A 21,000-nucleotide genomic window follows, 5' to 3' on the forward strand; every position below is an offset into this window, starting at 1 on the left:
ATGGCCACTTATTTCTACCTTTGTAATATTACCCAATCATTCCCCTGCCTCAGCTCATCTGCTGCTGAAATCTTCATTCATGCCTCTATTTCCTCTAGGCTTGACTATTCCAATGTGCTCCTGGCTAACCTCCCAAGTTCAACTCTCTGTAAACTTGAAGTCCGTGCATCTGTATTAACTTGCTTTATTAACTCTTGTTCCTGTGCTTGCTAAGTGGCATTCCTTCTTTAGTATTTCCAGTTTTACTCACTATGGCATTGATAGTTGTGTCTTCACTGTCACTGGGTCAAAATCCTGGAAATCCATCACAAACTGCATTGTGGGTGTACCTGTGCCAAATGGACTCCAACAGTTCAAAACAGCAGCTACTCAAAGGCAATTAAGGATGGGCAATAAAAGTCAACATTTCCAGAACGATAAAACAAAAGCAGCCTAAGATCCTGAGCTAGAAGAACCCCTGAAACCTCTGGAATTTCCTCCATAAATCTTTCCCTCGCTCCTATTTTAAGACACTCTTTAAAGCTAAGACTCTCTTTAAAGACTACCTCTTTCTGCAAACATTTTGTCCTCTTCCATTTTGTGGCTTGGAGTCCAATTTTGTTTTATAATTATCCTGTGACGTGCCTTGGTTTTTTAAATTGGTTAAAAGTGCTATAAAAATGAAAGTTGTCACTGTTACTATCATTATCTTCTTTCCATGAATTTATGTGCACTGAGCTTCTCTTGAGTTACTGTGACAGAGTTGGAGGTGAGTCATCCTCTAATTTCCAATTAGTTACTGATTGGATCTACTGATATGCATAAATAAAAATCAAAAAGCATTTTCTACATGGTGACAAGTTAGTGTTAAACACCATAACTAGGCAGAAAATCACCCATAAGTGACTGATTTCTTTATTGACGCAAATGTTCTGATCAGCTTTAGAATCATTGTTCCAAATGCTGATCAATCAGAAAACTGCACAATCACCTGGATATGTTTAAAAATATCAAGAATTGATGAAGCAACCAACAGATCTCCCTCAGCACAGAAATCCATGCAGAAAGCGCCAAAGATTATTCACACAAAAATAACACCGTCTTTTTCATGGTACAGAATGCCGGTAAATAAGTTTAAATGTCATGAATGGGTGATGGGTGAATACTATTCAATGAGCGGGTAGAGGATTTATGGCCATTCAGAGAGGCAAAAATTGATTAGGGATAGTCAGCATGGTTTTGTATGAGGAAAATCGTGTCTCACAAACGTGATTGAGTTTTTTGAGAAAGTTACCTAAAAGGTTGATGATGGCAGAGCAGTAGACGTTGTTTATTTGGATTTTAGTAAAGCCTTTGACAAGATTCTGCATGGTAGGCTATTTAGTAAAGTTAGGTCACATGGGATTCAGGGTGAGCTTGCCAATTGGATACATAATTAGCTTAACAGCAGGAGACAAAGAATGGTGGTGGAGGGTAGCTTTTCGGACTGGAGGCCTGTGACCAGCGGTGTTCTGCAGGGATCGGTTCTGGGTCTTCTTTGTCATTATATAAATGATTTAGATGAGAACATAGAAGGTATTGTTAGTACGTTTGTGGATGACACCAAAATTGGTGGCATAGTAGACACTGATGAAGGTTTTCTAAGATTACAAAGAGATCTTGATCAAATGGGTCAATGGGCTGAAAAATGGCAGATAGAGTTCAATCTGATTAAAAGAAGAATAAAAACCAAAAGAACTGCGGATGCTGTAAATCAGGAACAAAAACAAATTTGCTGGAAAAGCTCAGCAGGTCTGGCAGCATCTGTGAAGGAGAAAACAGAGTTAACGTTTTGGGTCCGGTGACCCTTCCTCAGAACTGATGGTGGCTGGGAAAATGTCAGTTTATATGCAGAAAATAGGGAGGTGGGTGGGTTAGGCAGTAAACGATAGGATAGAGTCCAAAGAGAGAGAAAGACAGTTGGACAGACAAAGGAGTTGCTAACGATCAGGCTGGGATGGTGAATAGTTGTTAATGGGGACTGTTAGTGACTAACAACAGGGGGTGTGTATTGGCAGGCTATGTGGTAACAAGGCCTGGTGTGTGGGGTGGGGGGCTGGGACATGGGAGAGTTTAGGCCCTAAAATTATTGAACTCAATATTGAGTCCGGAGGGCTGTTGGATCCCCAAGCGGAAAATGAGGTGTTGTTCCTCCAGCTTGCGTTGGGCTTCACTGGAACACTGTAGCAAGCTGGAGACAGAGATGTTGGCCAGGGAGCAGGGTGGTGCATTGAAGTGACAGGCAACAGGTAGTTCAGGGTCTTTTTTGCGAGCAGAACGTAGATGTTCTGCGAAGCAGTCGCCAAGTCTACGCTTCGTTTCCCCAATGTAGAGGAGACCACATTGTGAGCAGCGAATGCAGTAGACTAGATTCTTGGAAGTGCAGGTGAAGTGTTGCTTCACCTGGAAGGTATGTTTGGGCCTTTGGATACTGGGGAGGGAGGAGGTAAATGCACCTTCGCCGGTTAAAGGGGAAGGTGCCGTAGGGCTGTGGGGAGGTGTTGGGGGTGAAGGAAGTATGGACCAGGGTGTCCCGGAGGGAACTGTCCCTGCGGAAGGCAGACAAGGGAGGGGAGGGGAATATGTGTCTGGTGGTGGCATCTTGCTGGAGGTGGCAGAAATGGCATCTGATGACCTTCTGGATGTGGATGCTGGTGGGATGGTAGGTGAGGATAAGGGGAACCCTATCGCTATTGTGGGAGGGAAGAGAAGGGGTGAGGGCAGAAGTGCGGGAGATGGGTCGGACCCGATTGAGGGCCCTGTCGACAATGGAACTAGGGAATCCTCGGTTGAGGAAGAAGGTGGACATTTCGGAGGCTCCCTTGTCGAAGTTAGCCTCATCTGAACATATGCGACGGAGACGGAGGAACTGAGAGAATGGGATGAACTCTTTACAGGAAGTGGGGTGTGAGGATGTATAGTCCAGGTAGCTGTGGGAGTCGGTGGGTTTGTAATGGATATTAACGGCCAGTCTATCCCCAGAAATGGAAACAGAAATGTCGAGGAAGGGAAGGGAGGAGTCAGAGATAGACCAGGTGAAAGTGAGGACAGGGTGGAAATTGGAGGCGAAATTGATGAAGTTTTCCAATTCTCGACGAGAGAGGGAAGCAGCACCAATGATATCATCAATGTATCGGAGAAAGAGTTGTGGGCGGGGGCCGGAATAGGACTGGAACAAGGAATGTTCCACGTACCCCACGAAGAGACAGGCATAACTAGGGCCCATGCGGGTGCCCATGGCAGAAGAAAATGAGAGGAGTTGAAAGAGAAGTTGTTGAGGGTGAGGACAAGCTCAGCCAAGCGAGGAGGGTGGTGGTGGGTGGGGATGGTTCAGGTCTTTGCTCCAGGAAGAAGCAGAAAGCCCTAAGACCCTCCTGGTGGGGAATGGATGTGTAAAGGGATTGCACATCCATGGTAAAGAGGAGGTGGCTGAAGCCGGTAAACTGGAAGCTTTGAAACCAGCGTAAGGCGTCAGATGAATCATGGATGTATGTGGGTAGGGATTGGACCTGATTAAAAGCAAGGTATTTTGGTAAAACAAACATTGGTAAGGCTTAAACAATTAATGGTAGGGCCTTGGGTAGTGTTAGAGAACAGACAGACCTAGTGGTGCAGGTACATAATTCTTTGAGGTTTGCATCACATACAGACAGGGTGGTTAAAAAGGCATTTGGCATGCTTACCTTCATTGCTCAGTCCTTTGAGTATGGGAGTTGCGAAGTCATTTTGAGGCTATACAGGACATTGGTGAGGCCTCTTCTGGAATTCTGTGTCCAGTTCTGTTTGCCTGGTTATAGGAAGGCTATTATTAAGCTGGGGAGGGTTCAGAAGAGATTTACCAGGATGTTGCCATATACAGAAGGCTTGAGTTATAAAGGCTGGACAGGCTGGGGCTTTTTTCACTAGAGCGTAGGAGGTTGAGAGGCGACATATAGAAGTTTATAAAATAATGAGAGGTGTAGATAGAGTTAATGGTAGAGGTCTTTTCCCTAGAATGGGTGATTTCAAGATTAGGGGGCACATTTTTAAGGTGAGAGGAGAGAGCTTTAAAAAAGACATGAGGAGCAATTTTTTTATACAGAGGGTGGTTTGCATGTGGAATGAACTTTCTGAGGAAGTGGTGGATATAGATACAATTACAACGTTTAAAAAACATTTGGATAAGTACATGAATAGGAAAGGTATTGAGGCATATGGGCCAGGAGCAGGGAGGTGGGGCTAGTTTAGTTTGGAATTATGTTCTGCATGGACTGGTTTGAATCAAAGAGTCTATTTCCATGTTGTGTATGACTCTATGAATGAGTGAATGGGTAGCTGGGTAGATGGGTGAGGTAAATGGGAAAAGTGGATGAAGTGGCAGCCGGTTAGGTTGGAAAGTGGGTAGGTGGCAGATTGGTAAGGTGGCTGTGGGTAGAATGGCTGATGGGCTGGGTAATAGGGTGACAGGTAGCTAGGGTGGCAGGTGTGTGGGCTGGAAGTTGAATAAGGTAGCAGGTGGGTAAGTTGGCAAGTGGGTAAGGTGGCAGACCCAGAGGGAAAAGCCAGTAACACTGGGAACTGTACTGTAAGTACTCATCTTCATTTTGAAATATACTAGACAAATCAAATTTATCCACTTCACTACTTTTAGTTGACAGGTAGGTAATGTGGTAAGTGGATTGAGACAGTAATTGGGTTTGAAGGGGTTCTCATGTTGGGCGCTATTTGGTTCATGGGGGCAAAACAGGTTGGGTCAGGTGGGTGAGTGCATGGTCGGATGATTTGGACTAGTCAGATCATTTTCAGTTGGGTATAGATGGTTCGGTAGAGAATATAGTCAAGTGGTTAGGGATAGTCGGGTCAGGTTGGAACAGGAGGATGGTCAGGTGGTGGAAGTTGGTTACATCTGGTTGCAGGGGTCATGTTGGATCAGGGATCTGGTGAGGGGTTTCAGTGTAGGTAATTGAAAAATCAGGGTGGAAGTTGGATGTCAGCATGAGGGATTGAGGTGGGGGAGGTGGAAGGGGATTAGCCAGTTTTATAATTACCCAGGAGATAGAATGTGACTTTTCTGTCTGCCATTTCCCAGTTAGCTATTTATGTAAGCGTGTCGGAATAGACCAAAGTCTCCTACTCTAATTTAAAGTTACAGACATTTTTAGAGGGTCCCGGGGAGCAGGGAAATTGCTGGTGAAAAGTTCAAACTTCCTAAGGAAATCAGCACTTTGGGACTTCCATGGGGTCCTGACCCATATCTTGAGTTGTACGCCTGATCTCCAATGATGCAGACAAGCTGTAGATTTTGCTTTGTTTTTCTTGCTACCAATAGGGATATTTCCTATTTCTGACGCTTCAAGTATCTCTAAAGGAAAGGCTTTGTAAATTAGTGAAGTTACTGACTGGGTTAAGTAGGTTGTAATTTTCCTGAATCTTTCCATTCTTTCTCAAGAACTTCCAGCTTACACACTTTTGCTATAGTTATAGCTTTTAAAACACCAGCAACCCTGTTTCATACTGTAAAAGTGTACAATTAATGTTAAAATGATAATTTTGCCTTCTTTTTTAGCCAGTAACTGCACATAGCGATTGCCTTGTAGTCTCTCATCTGCTCAACACAGCCGGTACCATCTGCTTTCTTTGTAGTGTAGGGGATAAAATGGGAACAATGCAGAATGAACTGTTTATTAGTGAAAGCATGTATATACTTAACCAGTGGATTATGGCGTTCATTTCTTTCTTTGAAAATACTTTTGATTGCTCATCCAAGCAATTTAATTTGAAAATTCATGTTTCTGCAGTTCTGCTTCCCAGTTCTTACTTGGGTCGGTTTTCTAGTTTCAGCCAGTTAATCAAATCATTAACAGGCACATATTCAAGGGCATAAACAACCATGATGTGTAAAAATGTCTATCAAGGCATTTTCTTCCACAAGCCATTAAGTCTGTCCCACCATGGGCCCTGCCCAGCCTTTTAAATTTCTGACAAAGGATTCAGCAAATAATCTCCATACAACTCTCTACTTGCTCCATGTTTGTTTTTACACTCTCCTAACTGCTATATATTTACATTATAACCTCTGGACTGTTCCAATTATTCTTATACCCTCCTTTTTGTTCATTACAGAGTTTACAACAGAGTTATAATGCATTTTTTTCTGAGTAAACCTTTGTTTATTGTTACTTCATGCTATGTTAGAAAAAGCATTTCACAGCACAGAATCAAGTAACTTGACACAGTAGGTCTATGTTGGTCAGGCAGCAACAGAGAAGCAGGAAAGCTGACCTTTCGGGTCGGGACCCTTCTTCACTTTTTCTGAAGAAGGGTCCCAACCCGAAACATCAGCTTTCCTGCTCCTCTGATGCTGCCTGGCCTGCTGGTTCCTCCAGGACCACACTGTGTTATCTCAGACTCCAGCATCGGCAGTTCTTACTATCTCTGAGGTCTATGTTGGTGTTTATTTTTCTATTTGAACCTCCTACCACTAAATCTCATCCAACCTCCTTTCAATATATCCTTCTACCCCTTTCTCCTTCATACTTTTGCAACCCCCTTAAAAGCAATTTAGTCCAAAACTCAATACAATCATCCAATGCCAATTGGATCCATTTGATTCTCTTAGCCCAGTATTTCTACAACTTAAGGTTACTATCCTCTCTGACTAACTTAGTTTATAAGCCATTTCTCTTTCTCCCTCTGTCCTCACTTGTAAAGTTCTGCTGAATTTCTTTGTATCTGATTTTATGACAATTTGTTTAGCTGCTTAGCTGTGACATCCTCTACCACGTTTCCTACCTTCAATGTGTTTCAGTCTCATTTCAGAGAGAACGTGTCAGTGCATTGGCACTTGCAGCCGTGGATTTGAAGTTAGAGAATTAGTCTGTGTTTCAGTTGTCAGTATGCTGATACCAGAAATTGCAATCTCCAGGGTGCAGCCATGGGTATGGGTACTCCCATAGTCTGTTGAGCACATGCTAAATATATAGCGTTGAGTTGAGTTTTCCTGATCCATTTTAAAATAATAGACACTTTAGTTAAGTGAATAGGAGTTCATCAACAGACCAACACTGGCATTTGAGCCAATGCAGTGATTCTGAGAGTTTTCTGGTTGAGGTATTTAGTGTAATAGATAATGGAAACTGAAGGGATATTTTCTGGGTATAGCAGAACACTAGACTTTAAGATTCTAGGGCATCAAAAAATTTCTTATCAAAAAGAATGAACAAAATAAACAAGTGAAATGGATTGCTAGAGTGGTTGAAACCAGGATACTGAACTGGTTTTCAGAAATAGCTGCATTCTGCACAGGGTGGATGGTTTGGGCAAGCATTTAAAACAAAGGCTGAAAAGTTATCCTCACCCACACCTACATTGCAATAAACAAATGGAGGAATGCTGGCAAAATGCTGTGCGAAGTTCCTTCTATTTAAATATTTTCAAAGGTTCTATGGAATAAGTTGACTACATAATCTCTGTCACAGTTCTAAATAGTCCAATAACATCATGCAATTGTAGTTCTATATTGACAGCATTTGTGTACTCATGGACATCAAATTTCATTTACATAGCTGTATTGAAATACCCCTGTGACAATGGGTTAGGTCTAGGTGAAGCCAAAAGTACTTTAAGTTACTCAACATATTTATTGCATTTAAAAATTTGCTGTCAATTATTAACCTATAAAATTCACCTTTAAGCTAAGTGTGACTGGGAAAGATATACGAGTATATGTAAAACACACTCTTGTAAAATTAAAGTAACATTAATAAATTAGTTCTAAACCAAAACAACTATTGATTTAGTTTTGTGACAATGTTTAATAAGAACATAAATCTTCATTGTATGAATATATAATGAAAATTCTTTACTCGGTTTGATATCTCTGTAAATTTTCTTTTTCCATAATTAATGATAATGTAATATATTCAAATTTTCAAAATCACTTTTGGTCTATACCATAAAATTTCTGACCCTATTAATGTTGGGACATAAAACTTAATTAAGGTGCAATGGCATATTCAATTGGGGGAGTGGGAGGCCATATGAGATCTCTGAAGAAGTGGTGCACAATGAAGCCTTCCCTCAATGAAGGGCAGAAATTTGTTACTTGTTTCAAAATAAATATATTAATACTTCTGCTAAAAAATAGGCAAAGGAATATCACCAACAGTAGTTTCCTGAGTTCTGTGAGGTGGAATACTCTCTGTGGGTAGACAAGACAATTAACAGGCTGATAATGGTGATGCTTGGAAGGAGTTTAATTGCCAGGGCTCATTTTTATAACTAGTCACTGATGGCTGCACTGATGAAACACAAATCACTGCCTAACTGGCAGAAATTTGCAAAAATCCATGCAGTGGGATGCTACCACATGTGACCCACTGAAACAGTCTCAGGCAGACAGATAATAGTAGCAGGGTAAGCACTGGAGCGGTGAGATCATGGAAGGATTGCAATCTGGGAAAGGAAGAGGAAGTCTGGGAAACTTGTATTATGAAATATAAATATTTACCCTGCCAGCAAACCCGAAATACATAGACAAACACACACACACTGCAGAGACACACTTTAAAACCGAAAAACACTTCCTGATTAATGATAGTTATCCTTGAAGTGAAAAAAATAATAGATAAGGCATAGAACTATCCAATATAATGAAACAAAGAACTGCAGATGCTGGAAATCTGCAAGAAAAACAGAAATTACTGGAGAAACACAGCAGGTCTGACTGCATCCATGGAGAAAAAGCAGGGCTAAAATTTTGAGTCTAGTGACGCCTGTTCAGAATGTTCCAAGTTAGAATATTCCGAGTTCTGTTGATCTGGTGTTCTTGCACAATTCATCAAGTCAGCATTCATGCATGGCTGTCTTTGGTATCTTGGCAAATACAGCTCAAAAATACTATCAGTCTCTCTTCCAGAGGAACAATCAGGTTTCATCAAAACCCACAGCAAAGATGTTTCAGAAACAGGAGATACGAGCTAGTGAGACGTTCTGTAGCAGGTTTTCCTCAACTGAACTTCCAATCATAAACTCAGAGTCTTGCAAACACAGTGCTAACAGAACAACCATAAAACCCAGTTGTAAAATAGTAACCCTAAAGTGAGCTCAAGCAACTAAGGCCAGTAATTATCTGCAACCTGTAGTTTCCAGGAAATACTTTGTTTAAAAAAAAAGGTCCAGTCTCTTTTCATTGATCTTTCAAAAATAAACCTGGAAAAGCTCTGCAATCTGTCAAACACAAGTCCACAAACAAATTAAGTATGAAGAATTCTTTAAGTAATTAATTAATTGAATGTGGGTGTTGCTGACTTGGCTAGCATTTAACTGCCTATCAGCAGCTTCCCTTGAAAAGAATGCTAGTGAGCAGTTTCTGAACCACAGCAAACCATTTGGTTTACGTAAACCCACAATGCTGTTAGGGCAAGAATTCCAGGATTTTGTCCCAGCGACACTGATACAATGGCAATATGTTTCCAAATTAAGATGGTAAGTTGCTTGTGGGGAAATTTCCAGGTGGTGTTGTTTCATGTTACTCTGTTCTTATCCTTCTGGATGGTAGTGGTCATGGATCTGGAAAGTATTGTCTAAGTAGCCTTGAAATTCTACAGTGCACTTTGTAAATGATAGGCACAGCTGCAACTGAGCATTGGTGGTGGAGTGAATGTTTCTGGATGTGATATCAATTTAGCAGGCTGCTTTGTCTTGTATGGTGTCAAGCTTCTTGAGTGCTGCTTGGAGCTACACTCATCCAGGCAAGTGGGCAGTATTCAATCACATTCCTGACTTGTCCCTTGTAGATGGTGGACAGCTTTGGGAAGTTAGGAGTTGAGTTACTCACTACAAGATTCCTAGCCTCCAACCTGCTTTTGTAGCCGCAGTATTTATATGGCTATTCTAGTTCAGTATCTGGTTAATGATAACAACCAGGATGTTGATAGTGTGGGAATCAGTAATGGTAGTACCATTGAATATCGAGGCGTGATGCTTAGATTCTCTCTTGTTGGAAATGTTCAGTACTAAACACTTGTATGCTGTGAAAGATACTTGCTCCTGGTCAGCCCAAACTTGGATGTCCTCCAGATCTTCATTTGGACATGGATTGCTTCAATATTTGAGGAATCACAAATGGTGCTGAATATTGTGCAATCATCAGTAAACATCCTGACTTCTGACCTTATGATTGAATCAGGGTTATTGATGAAACAAATGAAGATAGTTGGCCTAGGACACTACCCTGAGGAATGCCCAGAGACAGCTGAGATGATGGATCTCCAACAACCACACTACCTTTCTTTCTGCTAGGTATGACTAAAACCAGCAGAAAACTTTCCTTGATTTCAATTGACTCAAGTTTTGCTAGGGCTCCTTGATGTCATACTTGGTCAAATGCAGCCTTTATGTTAAGGGCAATAATTCTCACCTCAACTCTGCAATTCAGCTCTTTTGTCCATGTTTGATCTAAGTCTGTAATGAGGTCAGGAGATGAGTGTCAAGGCAGAACCCACCTGTGTGCCTGTGAGCAAATTATTGCTAAGCAACTGTTACTTGATAGCACTGTTAATTACACCATCCGTCATTTTCACCGAAAGTAAACTGGCCGGATTGGATTTGTTCTGCTTTGCTTTTGTGCACAAAACATACCTGGGCAATCATCCACATTGTTGGGTAGAGGCCAGTGTTGTAGCTATACTGGAATTGGATAGATAAGGGTGTGGCTTGAAGTGCACAGCCTCAGTACTATTGCTGGAATGTTTTCAGAGCTTGTAGCTTTTGTAGTATTCAATTTCTCCAACTGTTTCTTGGTATTAAATGAGGTTAATTGGATTCCTGAAAACTGGCATCTGTGATGCTGGGGACCTCCAGAGGAGGACAAGATGACCTCTGGCTGAGGATGATTGCAATGCTTCAGCTTTATCATTGATGTCCTGGGCTCACCCAACGTTGAGGAAGGGGTTATTTACGAAGCCTCCTTCTCCAGGGAATTGTCAAATTATTCACCATCATTCAGCACTGGAAGTGAGAGGAGAAGGTGAGGTGAGGACTCTGTGATAGACAGTCAGTATCACTTAGAGGAGCGAGTGAGATGACGAGCCTTATAGAGAGGACAGGCTGGCGGTGAATGTGAGTGGGAATTGGGACATATGGTGGCATGGTGACATAGTGGCTAGCACTGCTGCCTTACAGTGACAGGGCCTCGTGTTCCATTCCAGCCTCAGGTGACTGTCTGTGTGGAGTTTACATGTTCTTCCCATGTCTGCATGTGTTTCTGTCAGGTGCTCTGGTTCCCTCCCACAGTCTAAAAACATGCAGGTTAGTTGGATTAGTCATGCTAAATTGCCCGGTAGTGTCCAGGGATATGTTGGTTAGTCATCGTAAATGTGGGGTTACACGGATAGGGTGGGATGTTGTACAGGGTGTCAGTGCAGATTTGATGGGCCAAGTGGCTTCCTTCTGCATTGTATGGATTCTATGATTCTTAGTGGCAAGATTGCAGTGCTTATTTCTGATCCATTGGTTGTAGAATCATTTAGTGTTGTCTATCATTCACTGTTAATGCTGTTTGTCATGCAAGTAGTCCTGTTTTGTAATTTCACAAGTTGACACCCATTTTTAGATTTGCATGATGCTACTCCTTTATGCCTTCCTACATTCTTCATTAAATCAGCTTTGATTAAAAGGAGGACATAGCAGGGTTGACAGAGCTGTGTTTACTTGCTTTTGTGCCTTAGTCAATGTCAGGTGTCCATCAGTTTCACTCCTGTTTTCTAGGAGTTTAATTATTAGCCTGGCAACAATACCACCAGGTCTTTGTCTCCCCCTCTTAACAGTGATCAAATAAAAAGTCCCATTAAGCCAAAGGAAGACATATTAGGCTGGGTGACTAGAGGTGTCCAAAGACATAGGTCATAAGGTTAAAAGAGAGAGGGATGGAAAGGTGTCAATATTCATTGAGAGAATTCATTTGGACACTATGGGCAATTTAGCAAAGCCAATCCACCTAACCTGCACATCTTTGGATGGTGGGAGGAAACCAGAGCACCCAGAGGGGACTTATGCAGATACATACACACACACACTCGCTCCTGCATGCATGCGCGCAAGCATGCACACACACATACGTACATACATTCACTCTCCCTCTCTCTCACACACACACGCACGCGTGAATCTATGGGGTGAATTTCTATTTGCAGATACATTCTATTTTGTTCAAAACACACACAATTTATAGACAGTCAGTCAATGTGGCATTTTATAAATTCCTACTTTAGAAATAAAACCAGTCTGACTCCGAACCAAAACACAAACAGATGCTAAACAAGGTCTCACACCTAACGTGGATTGTCTGGCCTAAATGTCACCTCTTCTTTACACTGATAAAACCTTTACTTCTCACAGTACAGTGACTTAAAGGAATTCGGGGATTTACATTTACATATTAATCAATTAAAACCTTCTAACTGATTAAAGATTTAACAGCATCTTATGTTTGTTTAGTGTATCCTCATCGATGGTGTGACCCTTTGATCTTTTACTTATAAATTCTGTGTTTCTGATACTATCTCTCTCATTAACACCTGAAGAAGGAATAAGGCTATAAAAGCTTGTGTTTTCAAATAAACCTGTTGGACTATAACCTGGTTTCATGTGATTTCTGACCTTGTCCACCCCGGTCCAAAACCAGCACCACCACATCATGCAAACTTCACACGGACAGTGGCCCAAGAGTGGAATTGAACCCCAGTCCTTAGAACTGTGAGGCAACACTGTTAACCATTGAGCCACCCCTAATGCCTCTATGTTCTCAGGTCAAGGATACATTTAACCTTCTTCAAAAGCATTTAAGGGCTCAAAGTTGAAAGATCACCAGAAATAAGTTCTGCCTTGTCCTACAAGCAGAGAAGTAGGGGAGGTGTGGAAATCTGAAGACTACGTACAATCTCACATATGACTGTGCATCATTAAGCAAAGTATTTTTGGTAACTTGCTTTATTGATTTACCTTGACAATCATTTCAGTTTCCAGTTTCAGTTCAAAGGTTGTTCTGCTGACATACCGCCAGGCATGTGAAGTATCTACAAAGTTTAGTACTTTGTCTGTAGCTTCAAAAGGTAATTAGTTGTGAGGATGCTCTTTTTTTAAAATTAATTCATGGGGTGAGGATATCATTGGCTATGTCAGCATTTATTACCCATCCCTAATTGCCCAGAGGACACAGTTGAGACTCAACCAGCAATGGTTTTGTGGTCTCTTAATCCTGGATTTTTATTTATTGAATTCAAATTCCACCATCTGCCATGGCAGGATTTGAACCAGAGCATTATCAGGTCTCTGGATTAACTACCCAGCTATAATAGCACTAGGCCATTGCCTCCCCTTAATACCCACATACTATGGATAGCTAAATATTTGATAAACTGGCACATTTTCAAATGTTGGCAAACCTATCTTCCTGCGCTGCCAGGTCTTCAGAATGTAAACACTAGACAAATTTATTCCCCCATCTCTTGTTTTCATTATGGAGGAAATTGCATTTCATCATAATCAAACAAGTGCATAAGAAGTGCATGTACATCTGGTGGTATAATGGCATGTCTGGGCCATTAGTTAGGCTATAGCATACAAATTAGAGTAGGAAACTCATTTGGAGAAAGTCACTAATGGAGACATGGTGGATAAATTATCCTCTTTCCAAGATTCTATAAGTCAGTAAAAAGTACAATTGAGACCCAAGCTGGTATAGTAGGCTCAGCGGGCACAGGACAAAGCAAAAATAAGGAAGAAAAGAGATTAGTGGCCAATGTCAAGGAAATTCCAAAATTTTCTACGGGTATTAAAATAGCAAAGAAGAGTTAGAAGGCAAATGGATCAATTAGGGACCTAAAAGGGGATTTACAATTAGAGACAGAGGATACATAGAACAGTACAGCACAGTACAGACCCTTCAACCCATGATGTTCTACTGACCTATTATCCTACTCTAAGATCAAACTATCCTACATTTTACTATCAGCCATGTGCCTATCCAAGAGTCGCTTAAATGTCCCTAATGTATCTGACTCCACTACCATCACTGGCAGTGCATTCCACGCACCCACCACTCTCTGTGTAAAGAACCTACCTCTGACATCTTCCCTATACCTTCCTCCAATCACCTTAAAATTATGCCCCCTTGTAATAGTAATTTCTGCCCTGGGAAAAAAGTCTCTGGCTATCCACTCTATCTATGCCTCTCATCATCTTGTACACCTCTATCAAGACACCTCTCGTCCTTCTTCGCTCCAATGAGAAAAGCCCTAGCTCCCTCAACCTTTCCTCATAAGACCAGTCCTCCAGTCCAGGCAGTATCCTGGTAATTCTCCTTTGCACCCTCTCTAAAGCTTCCACATCCTTCCTATAGTGAGGCGACCAGAACTGAACACGATATTCCAGGTATGATATAACCAGGGCTTTATAGAGCTGCAGCATAACCTCGCGGCTCTTATACTCAATTCCCCTGAATAAGAAACCCCAACACACCATACGCCTTCATTACAACCCTGTCAAATTGGGTGGCAAGCTTGAGGGATCTATGGACATGGACCTCAAGATCCCTCTGTTCCTCCACAATGCCAAGAATCCTGCCATTAACCCTATATTCTGCATTCAAATTTGACCTTCCAAAATGAATCACTTCACACTTTTCCTGGTTGAATTCCATCTGCCACTTCTTTGCCCAGCTCTGCATCCTGTCAATGACCCCTTGCAACCTACAACAGCCCTCCACACTATCCACACTCCACCACCTTCGTGTCATCAGCAAACCTACTAACCCACCTTTCCATTTCCTCATCCAAGTCATTTATAAAGATTATAAAGAGCAGAGATCCCAGAACAGATCCCTGCGGAACGCCACTGGTCACCGAGCTCCAGGCTGAATACTTTCCATCTACTACCACCCTGCCTTCTGTTGGACAGCCATTTCTGTATCCAGACAGCCAAATTTCTCTGAATCCCATGCCACCTTACTGTCTGAATGATCCTACTGTGGGGAACCTTATCAGATGCATTGCTAAAATCCATATACACCACATCCACTGCTCTACCTTCATCAATGTGTTTTGTCACATCCTCAAAGAATTCAATAAGGCTTTTGAAGCAAGACCTGCCCCTCACAAAGCCATGCTGACTATTTCTAATCAAACTGTGCATTTCCAAATAATTATTAATACTATCTCTCAGAACCCTCTCTAATAATTTGCATGAACAAGGCAATAGCATTTGCCACTCTTCAATCACCTGGTACTACTCCAGTGGACAGTGAGGACACAAAGATCATCACCAAAGGTGCAGCAGTATCTACCCTCGCTTCCCGTAGAAACCTTGGGTATATCCCGTCTGGCCCAGGGCACTTATCTATCCTTATGTTTTTCAAAATTTCTAGCACATCCTCCTTCCTAACATCAATCTGTTCGAGCATATCAGCCTGTTTCACGCTGTCATCACAAACGTCAAGGTCCTTCTCGCTGGTGAATACTGAAGCAAAGTATTCATTAAGGACCTCCCCTACCTCCTCTGACTCCACACACAAGTTCACTCCACTATCCCTGATCAGCCCTACCCTCACTCTGGCCATCCTCTTGTCCCTCACGTAAGTATAGAATGCCTTGGGGTTTTCCTTAATCCTACCTGCCAAGCCTTTTTTAGTCCCCTTCTGGATCTCTAAGTCCATTCTTCAGTTCCTTCCTGGCTACCTTGTCACCCTCTAGAGCCCTGTCCTACCCTTGCTCCCTCAACATTAAGTAAACTTCCTTCTTCCTCTTGACTAGACGTTCCACTAGATGTACAGCTGAGATATTAAATGAATATATTACATTTGTTTTTCCCAAGAAAGGAGATTTCCAGGTCATGGTGAAAGAGATGACAACTCAGACACAACAAGTGTTTAAAATTGACTAGGAGGCACTGGGTAGGCTATCTGAATGTAAAATTGATTAAGTCAGAAGTCACACAACACCAGGTTAAAGTCCAACAGGCTTATTTGAAATCACAAGCTTTCGAAGCGCACATAAAAGCTTGTGATTTCAAATAAACCTGTTGGATTTTAACCTGGTGTTGTGTGACTTCTGAATTTGTCCACCCCAGTCCAACACCAGCACCTCCACATCATAAAAATGATTGGGCTTCAGGATTGGATCAGATGCATCAAAGGATCCTGAGCAAAGAGATAGTGGTCATTGCAGAGACATTGGAAGATGTTTTCAGTCTTTCTTGGATGGAAAAATGGTGCCTGAGGACTAGAGAATTGCAAATGTTATATCCTTGTTCAAAAATCAGTAAAAGGATAAGCTCAACACTAGAGAGACAAAATTAGAAATTGCTGGAAAAGCTCAGCAGGTTTGGCAGCATCTGTGGAGAGAAATCAGAGTTAACGTTGCAGGTCACGTGACCCTTTCTCAGAACAACTCAACAATTACAGCTTAACTTCAGTAGTGGAAAATTAAAAGAAACAATAACATGTGACAAAATTAACAGTTACATGACATATACAGGTTAAATAATGCCAGTACAGATTTCTTAAGGGAAAATTGTGGTTAACAAATTTGCTGGAGTTTTTTGAAGAGGTAAGATAAGAATTTGATAAAACCAATGCTGTTGATGCGGCATTCATGAACTTTGAAAAGACATTTGATACATTGCATACAACAGACTTGTCAGCAAAGTCATAGCTGATGGAATGAAATGAACAGTAGCAAGATGAACGTAAATTTGCCAAAGTGACAGGAAACAGACATTAATACATGTTTTTCAGACTAGGGAAAGATTTATTGCGGAGTTCCCTAGAGGTCAGTGTTGGGACCCTCGCTTTTCCAGATTCATATTAATGACTTAGACGTTTGGTGTAGAGGACACAATTTCCAAATTCACGGATGATTTGCATTGAGAGAACGATAGCGAAGTACTTCTAAATGACTTATATAAGATAATGGAATGGGTGGACGAGCGGCAGATGAAATTCAATGCAGAGAAAACTGAATTGATTCATTTCTGTAAGAAAAACATGGAGAGACAATATAAGGAGCACAACTCTAAAGGGAAGACTCTTGTAGCGCAGTGTTGGTGTCTTTACGTCTGAGCCAGAAGATTCAGTCCCATCTGCTGCAGAAGAATATCATTGTACATCTGAGCAAGTTGGTTAAAAATATCTACAACTCTAAAGGGATGCAGGAGCAGAGGGACCGGGGTGCATATGTGCTTAAGTCATTGAAAGTAGCAGGACAGGCCAAGAAACTAGTTGATGTGCAGACAGTATCTTAAAACCTTATTAATATAGGAATAGTGTATAAAGTCAAAGAGGAGTTACTTTAAACTTGTATTATACACTAGTTTGCCTTCAGCTTGAGCTTTATGTCCATTTATAGCTGTGGACTTCTAAAAAAAAATGCGAAGGCATTGGAGCCAATGCAGAAAGGATTTAAGAGATTGGTTCCAGGGATGAAGTACTTCAGTAATCAAGACAGATTGGAGATGTTAGAGCTGTTTTCTTCGGGAAAAAGTTTGAGATGAGATTTGTTTGAAAAATTCAAACTCCATAAAGAATCTCCACAAAGTTGTTAGGGACAAACTGTTCTCACTCATGAAAGGACAGAATGAGAAGGGGGAACAGTTTTAATGTTATCAGCAAAAAAAGCAAAATCGTTACAAGAAAAAAGACTTTTTTATGCAACAAGTAGTTATGTTCAGAAGCAGTGCTAGAGAATGTGTTGGAGGCAGGTTCATCTATGCATTCATAAGGGAATTAGACCGTATCTGAAAAGGATTATGAGCAGCAGACACAGGAGAATGGCATTCAGTAAACTGCACATTTGGAGAGCCAGTGCAGACACTGCAACAATTTTGTCATTATGTGAAATTTAAAAGTTTCAGAAAAGCTGGAACAACAGAAAACTGGAGAGGAGAGTTTTGAAAATCCAGCCTGAAGATAAGAACCCATTGCAAAAGATGGAGGTAGGTAGAGAAAACATCTTCATTTGAATAGTGTGGTGAATTTTTGAACAGACTACAATATTACCCAAACCCACCTCTGCACTGACCTCAACAATGAAGAAGGCAGACAGATCCCTCATCCTCATGGCTTAGCACCCACGATACTTCACCTGTGTTAAAGGCATTGTTAGGGCTGCCAATGACTGAAGCAGCATAAAATGGTAGAAAATGGTTCTGAGTTGATATAAAATGGCTGGGGAAGATTTTTAGCTGAAACAGCAGCTTGCAAAGTTTGCTGTTTCAAGTCAAACTATGACCTAGAGTAATTAAATGCCTTCATAAAGGGAGTATATCCAAACTAACTAGATAAACAACACAAAAATGGTCTTGTGAAAGAATACAATGGGCTCATTACACAGAAATAGATATCATAGAATCATAGAGCCAACAGCATTGAATATATAGAATATATAGAATAAATTGGTCCAACTCGTCCATGCTGACCAAATTTCCCAAACTAAACTAGTCCCACTTGCCTGTGTTGTGAAGTTGGGTATAGTACTTGTGGATTGGAAGGCAGGACGTTAGGATTTGATGTTTATAAAATGATAGAGGGGAAGAATGTGCGGTCCCTTTAAAAGATGATGTGTTTTTTCTAGGCTTGGAGATTTTTTAAAAATGTGCAGATGCACAGAGAGCTCTTGAAATTGAAACAATGTAGCAAAAGGCTGATGGTTAGAAACCCAGGCAGTAGTCTTGCTTTGTTAGCATAGATGCTTGTGTACAGAACCATGGTGAACATATTAAGTGATGTAGCAAAGCATATCCATATATTGTACTCTATACTCTATTGTACTCCATGGGCTGAATGGCCTGCCTCTGTGCTGTAGTGATTCTAAGATTCTATATTGAAAGATGTATAGAATGTGATTGAATAAGAAGGATTGTGAAGGCCCAAGGATACAGAGTGGATGTTGGGAAGATGTTTCCATTGGTGGGAGAGACTAGTTCCCTGGGGCACAGCCTTAAAGGGAAGATCTTTTAGAACAGACATAAGGAGAAACTTCTTTAGCCAGAGAGTGGTGAATCTATGGAATTCATCTGCCACAGAAGGCTGTGGAGGCCAGGTCATTGAGTATTTTTAAGATGGAGATATATAGGTTCTTGATTGTCAAGGGAATCAAGAGTTATGGGGAGAAACTGGGAGAATGGGGTTGAGAAACTTATCAGCCATGATTGAATAGTGGAGCAGACTCGATGGGCTGAATGGCTTAACTTCTGCTCCTCTGTCTTATGGTCGTATAATTGATAAAGGGGTCTAGCATATATGCTGAGATTGTGGGATGACCTAAAGCTACCTGTGGACTGATCAGTCACATGATTAACCTGATTGAATTCAATCCGGTAATAATATGATTGGTTTGTTACAGGTTAAAAGCAAATATATAAAAAGTGTGTTTCAGTTTGTTCAGCAGTGAAGCTCCTAGACTACCAGAGGCTGTCTCCCCACAAAACAATAAGACTCTTTTGCAATGAAGAGGACCTGGAGTGCTGTGATTTATTTAATCATTCTGCCCTAAGTTGCACTGCACACAAATACAATGGATACTGCAAGGTTGTGTTCCTTAATTTGGGCACAAAATGTATGGAGCTCAGCAAACCTTTCCTGCACCCAACTCAATCCCTTAAGTTACATAGATAGTACGAACTGCAAATGCTGGAGAATCTGAGATAACAAGGTGTAGAGCTGGGTGAACACAGCAGGCCAAGCAGCATCAGAGGAGCAGGAACGTGGTGCTTTATGCCTGTTGATGAAAAGGAAGACTTCATTTACATGCTATCTTTTGCCACTTCAGGATATCCCAAACTTTAAAACCAATTAGGTACCAGTGGAAAGGCAATCAATGCACAGAAATCTAAAATAAATGCTCAGCAGGTATGGCAGTAGCAAAGACTTAGAATAACTGAGCTCAGATTTCAGGCTTCTTTAGAACAAGAGTCACTGACCTGAAACATTAATTGATTCTCCGTCTCCAAGAATGCTTGCATACGTACTGCTGAGAAACTTGGTTACTTTCGAAATCAAGGAAACCTGACAATCAATTTACACAAAGGAACTTCCTGTATTAATAAAAATATTTTATTAAGTAGTGCTTGTTGAAGCTTGTGTATTTAGACACGAATATTCTTCACTACAATAAAACACCCACATAGAATTTTGTCATTGTATGACCTTAATGACTCCCCTGAAGATACATTTTGATGTCACTGACGCCTCCCCCCTGCCCAACCAACACTGGAAAGTTCAGCACAACCGCTCATTTGCGGCTGGCTGCTCGGCCGCACTCGGTAATTCCCGGGGACCATTGCCTCGGCTCTCTCCCATTGCCGGTGGAGGCGCTCGTCTATTTCCGGATCCCTCCGGAGGCGTGGGCGTGGTACTCGGTAATTTCCGGAACACTCCGGTGGCGTGGGGGAGGCACTCGGTAATTTCCGCAAAGAGAAGTCGGGGAAGGCAAGGGAAGCAAACGACACACGGCGCCATTTTGTATGTTCACTGTCGGCGGCAGTTGGTACTTAAACCTCTGGTAATCCGGCAATGGACGGGTAGGTACCGTTAGACACTGGGGAAACGTGTATGTGTATGTTAAAACCTCCACACGTCTCTGGGACATTTAATTAATCATAGTCAGTTTGCTGCGCGGGGTATGAGGCCCCCGAATATAAATATTCGGGCCGAGCACGATGATTTTTGAGTCTGTATAATTGTGAATGTCGTGGCGTCTGGCGGGAACTGAGGCTTGATTCTTCTTCCCTGCTCCCAGCCCTTCTCTGCTGGGTAAGGCGTATGGCCCTTCAGTCAAGGGGGAAAAACAGAAACAAGAGTAATAAACCCGGGATGAAGTGGCTACTCGGTACCGTGAGCATTGTTCGTACTGGGCCGGCTCCCTAACCGCCCGCCCTCTTTCTTCCCCGCAATACAGGGACTCACTCCATCAAAGACGAGACATTGGAAAACCCTAATGACCGTCGGTC

General features: G+C 41.7%; 1 protein-coding gene across 4 annotated transcripts in view; it reads right to left on the reverse strand.

Annotated features, from left to right (window-relative positions):
- ptbp2b (polypyrimidine tract binding protein 2b) overlaps positions 1 to 21,000 on the reverse strand; it is an 85,826-nt gene that overhangs the window by 39,714 nt on the left and 25,112 nt on the right. The window lies entirely within an intron of this gene.

Source organism: Rhincodon typus, chromosome 10 (assembly GCF_021869965.1).
Source record: "Rhincodon typus isolate 14 chromosome 10, sRhiTyp1.1, whole genome shotgun sequence".
NCBI lineage: Eukaryota > Metazoa > Chordata > Chondrichthyes > Orectolobiformes > Rhincodontidae > Rhincodon > Rhincodon typus.